Consider the following 5619-nt stretch of genomic DNA (forward strand, 5'->3'; position numbering starts at 1 on the left):
CTGACCAAAAGTGATGGTTTCCCCACGAGAAAGACGTCAAAAACGTCATAATGTGACCGCAGCATGAGTTTTCAGGTGATCATGTTGCATTCACCTCTGTTTTGAGAAACTTGTGTCTCCTGACCAAAAGTGATGGTTTCCCCACGAGAAGACGTCAAAAAACGTCATAATGTGACCGCAGCATGGGTTTTCAGATGATCATGTTGCATTCACCTCTGTTTTGAGAAACTTGTGTCTCCTGACCAAAAGTGATGGTTTCCCCACGAAAAGACGTCAAAAACGTCATAATGTGACCGCAGCATGAGTTTTCAGGTGATCATGTTGCATTCACCTCTGTTTTGAGAAACTTGTGTCTCCTGACCAAAAGTGATGGTTTCCCCACGAGAAAACGTCAAAAAACGTCATAATGTGACCGCAGCATGGGTTTTCAGATGATCATGTTGCATTCACCTCTGTTTTGAGAAACTTGTGTCTCCTGACCAAAAGTGATGGTTTCCCCACGAGAAGACGTCAAAATCGTCATAATGTGACCGCAGCATGGGTTTTCAGATGATCATGTTGCATTCACCTCTGTTTTGAGAAACTTGTGTCTCCTGACCAAAAGTGATGGTTTCCCCACGAGAATACGTCAAAAACGTCATAATGTGACCGCAGCATGAGTTTTCAGATGATCATGTTGCATTCACCTCTGTTTTGAGAAACTTGTGTCTCCTGACCAAAAGTGATGGTTTCCCCACGAGAAGACGTCAAAAACGTCATAATGTGACCGCAGCATGAGTTTTCAGGTGATTATGTTGCATTCACCTCTGTTTTGAGAAACTTGTGTCTCCTGACCAAAAGTGATGGTTTCCCCACGAGAAGACGTCAAAAACGTCATAATGTGACCGCAGCATGAGTTTTCAGGTGATCATGTTGCATTCACCTCTGTTTTGAGAAACTTGTGTCTCCTGACCAAAAGTGATGGTTTCCCCACGAGAAGACGTCAAAAACGTCATAATGTGACCGCAGCATGGGTTTTCAGATGATCATGTTGCATTCACCTCTGTTTTGAGAAACTTGTGTCTCCTGACCAAAAGTGATGGTTTCCCCACGAAAAAGACGTCAAAAACGTCATAATGTGACCGCAGCATGAGTTTTCAGGTGATGTTGTTGCATTCACCTCTGTTTTGAGAAACTTGTGTCTCCTGACCAAAAGTGATGGTTTCCCCACGAGAAGACGTCAAAAACGTCATAATGTGACCGCAGCATGGGTTTTCAGATGATCATGTTGCATTCACCTCTGTTTTGAGAAACTTGTGTCTCCTGACCAAAAGTGATGGTTTCCCCACGAGAAGACGTCAAAAACGTCATAATGTGACCGCAGCATGAGTTTTCAGATGATCATGTTGCATTCACCTCTGTTTTGAGAAACTTGTGTCTCCTGACCAAAAGTGATGGTTTCCCCACGAGAAGACGTCAAAAACGTCATAATGTGACCGCAGCATGAGTTTTCAGATGATCATGTTGCATTCACCTCTGTTTTGAGAAACTTGTGTCTCCTGACCAAAAGTGATGGTTTCCCCACGAGAAGACGTCAAAAACGTCATAATGTGACCGCAGCATGAGTTTTCAGGTGATCATGTTGCATTCACCTCTGTTTTGAGAAACTTGTGTCTCCTGACCAAAAGTGATGGTTTCCCCACGAGAAAACGTCAAAAACGTCATAATGTGACCGCAGCATGGGTTTTCAGATGATCATGTTGCATTCACCTCTGTTTTGAGAAACTTGTGTCTCCTGACCAAAAGTGATGGTTTCCCCACGAGAAGACGTCAAAAACGTCATAATGTGACCGCAGCATGAGTTTTCAGGTGATCATGTTGCATTCACCTCTGTTTTGAGAAACTTGTGTCTCCTGACCAAAAGTGATGGTTTCCCCACGAGAAGACGTCAAAAACGTCATAATGTGACCGCAGCATGGGTTTTCAGATGATCATGTTGCATTCACCTCTGTTTTGAGAAACTTGTGTCTCCTGACCAAAAGTGATGGTTTCCCCACGAGAAGACGTCAAAAACGTCATAATGTGACCGCAGCATGAGTTTTCAGATGATCATGTTGCATTCACCTCTGTTTTGAGAAACTTGTGTCTCCTGACCAAAAGTGATGGTTTCCCCACGAGAAGACGTCAAAAACGTCATAATGTGACCGCAGCATGAGTTTTCAGATGATCATGTTGCATTCACCTCTGTTTTGAGAAACTTGTGTCTCCTGACCAAAAGTGATGGTTTCCCCACGAGAAGACGTCAAAAACGTCATAATGTGACCGCAGCATGAGTTTTCAGGTGATCATGTTGCATTCACCTCTGTTTTGAGAAACTTGTGTCTCCTGACCAAAAGTGATGGTTTCCCCACGAGAAGACGTCAAAAACGTCATAATGTGACCGCAGCATGGGTTTTCAGATGATCATGTTGCATTCACCTCTGTTTTGAGAAACTTGTGTCTCCTGACCAAAAGTGATGGTTTCCCCACGAGAAGACGTCAAAAACGTCATAATGTGACCGCAGCATGAGTTTTCAGGTGATCATGTTGCATTCACCTCTGTTTTGAGAAACTTGTGTCTCCTGACCAAAAGTGATGGTTTCCCCACGAGAAGACGTCAAAAACGTCATAATGTGACCGCAGCATGGGTTTTCAGATGATCATGTTGCATTCACCTCTGTTTTGAGAAACTTGTGTCTCCTGACCAAAAGTGATGGTTTCCCCACGAGAAGACGTCAAAAACGTCATAATGTGACCGCAGCATGAGTTTTCAGATGATCATGTTGCATTCACCTCTGTTTTGAGAAACTTGTGTCTCCTGACCAAAAGTGATGGTTTCCCCACGAGAAGACGTCAAAAACGTCATAATGTGACCGCAGCATGAGTTTTCAGATGATCATGTTGCATTCACCTCTGTTTTGAGAAACTTGTGTCTCCTGACCAAAAGTGATGGTTTCCCCACGAGAAGACGTCAAAAACGTCATAATGTGACCGCAGCATGAGTTTTCAGGTGATCATGTTGCATTCACCTCTGTTTTGAGAAACTTGTGTCTCCTGACCAAAAGTGATGGTTTCCCCACGAGAAGACGTCAAAAACGTCATAATGTGACCGCAGCATGAGTTTTCAGGATGATCATGTTGCATTCACCTCTGTTTTGAGAAACTTGTGTCTCCTGACCAAAAGTGATGGTTTCCCCACGAGAAGACGTCAAAAACGTCATAATGTGACCGCAGCATGAGTTTTCAGGTGATCATGTTGCATTCACCTCTGTTTTGAGAAACTTGTGTCTCCTGACCAAAAGTGATGGTTTCCCCACGAGAAAACGTCAAAAACGTCATAATGTGACCGCAGCATGGGTTTTCAGATGATCATGTTGCATTCACCTCTGTTTTGAGAAACTTGTGTCTCCTGACCAAAAGTGATGGTTTCCCCACGAGAAAGACGTCAAAAACGTCATAATGTGACCGCAGCATGAGTTTTCAGGTGATCATTGTTGCATTCACCTCTGTTTTGAGAAACTTGTGTCTCCTGACCAAAAGTGATGGTTTCCCCACGAGAAGACGTCAAAAACGTCATAATGTGACCGCAGCATGAGTTTTCAGATGATCATGTTGCATTCACCTCTGTTTTGAGAAACTTGTGTCTCCTGACCAAAAGTGATGGTTTCCCCACGAGAATACGTCAAAAACGTCATAATGTGACCGCAGCATGAGTTTTCAGGTGATCATGTTGCATTCACCTCTGTTTTGAGAAACTTGTGTCTCCTGACCAAAAGTGATGGTTTCCCCACGAGAAGACGTCAAAAACGTCATAATGTGACCGCAGCATGAGTTTTCAGGTGATCATGTTGCATTCACCTCTGTTTTGAGAAACTTGTGTCTCCTGACCAAAAGTGATGGTTTCCCCACGAGAAGACGTCAAAAACGTCATAATGTGACCGCAGCATGAGGTTTTCAGATGATCATGTTGCATTCACCTCTGTTTTGAGAAACTTGTGTCTCCTGACCAAAAGTGATGGTTTCCCCACGAGAAGACGTCAAAAACGTCATAATGTGACCGCAGCATGAGTTTTCAGGATGATCATGTTGCATTCACCTCTGTTTTGAGAAACTTGTGTCTCCTGACCAAAAGTGATGGTTTCCCCACGAGAAGACGTCAAAAACGTCATAATGTGACCGCAGCATGGGTTTTCAGATGATCATGTTGCATTCACCTCTGTTTTGAGAAACTTGTGTCTCCTGACCAAAAGTGATGGTTTCCCCACGAGAAGACGTCAAAAACGTCATAATGTGACCGCAGCATGAGTTTTCAGGTGATGTTGTTGCATTCACCTCTGTTTTGAGAAACTTGTGTCTCCTGACCAAAAGTGATGGTTTCCCCACGAGAAGACGTCAAAAACGTCATAATGTGACCGCAGCATGAGTTTTCAGGTGATCATGTTGCATTCACCTCTGTTTTGAGAAACTTGTGTCTCCTGACCAAAAGTGATGGTTTCCCCACGAGAAGACGTCAAAAACGTCATAATGTGACCGCAGCATGAGTTTTCAGGTGATCATGTTGCATTCACCTCTGTTTTGAGAAACTTGTGTCTCCTGACCAAAAGTGATGGTTTCCCCACGAGAAGACGTCAAAAACGTCATAATGTGACCGCAGCATGGGTTTTCAGATGATCATGTTGCATTCACCTCTGTTTTGAGAAACTTGTGTCTCCTGACCAAAAGTGATGGTTTCCCCACGAGAAGACGTCAAAAACGTCATAATGTGACCGCAGCATGGGTTTTCAGATGATCATGTTGCATTCACCTCTGTTTTGAGAAACTTGTGTCTCCTGACCAAAAGTGATGGTTTCCCCACGAGAAAGACGTCAAAAACGTCATAATGTGACCGCAGCATGAGTTTTCAGGATGATCATGTTGCATTCACCTCTGTTTTGAGAAACTTGTGTCTCCTGACCAAAAGTGATGGTTTCCCCACGAGAAGACGTCAAAAACGTCATAATGTGACCGCAGCATGAGTTTTCAGATGATCATGTTGCATTCACCTCTGTTTTGAGAAACTTGTGTCTCCTGACCAAAAGTGATGGTTTCCCCACGAGAAGACGTCAAAAACGTCATAATGTGACCGCAGCATGAGTTTTCAGATGATCATGTTGCATTCACCTCTGTTTTGAGAAACTTGTGTCTCCTGACCAAAAGTGATGGTTTCCCCACGAGAAGACGTCAAAAACGTCATAATGTGACCGCAGCATGAGTTTTCAGATGATCATGTTGCATTCACCTCTGTTTTGAGAAACTTGTGTCTCCTGACCAAAAGTGATGGTTTCCCCACGAGAAGACGTCAAAAACGTCATAATGTGACCGCAGCATGAGTTTTCAGTGATCATGTTGCATTCACCTCTGTTTTGAGAAACTTGTGTCTCCTGACCAAAAGTGATGGTTTCCCCACGAGAAGACGTCAAAAACGTCATAATGTGACCGCAGCATGAGTTTTCAGATGATCATGTTGCATTCACCTCTGTTTTGAGAAACTTGTGTCTCCTGACCAAAAGTGATGGTTTCCCCACGAGAAGACGTCAAAAACGTCATAATGTGACCGCAGCA

This window comes from Takifugu rubripes, chromosome 4, assembly GCF_901000725.2.
Source record: "Takifugu rubripes chromosome 4, fTakRub1.2, whole genome shotgun sequence".
NCBI lineage: Eukaryota > Metazoa > Chordata > Actinopteri > Tetraodontiformes > Tetraodontidae > Takifugu > Takifugu rubripes.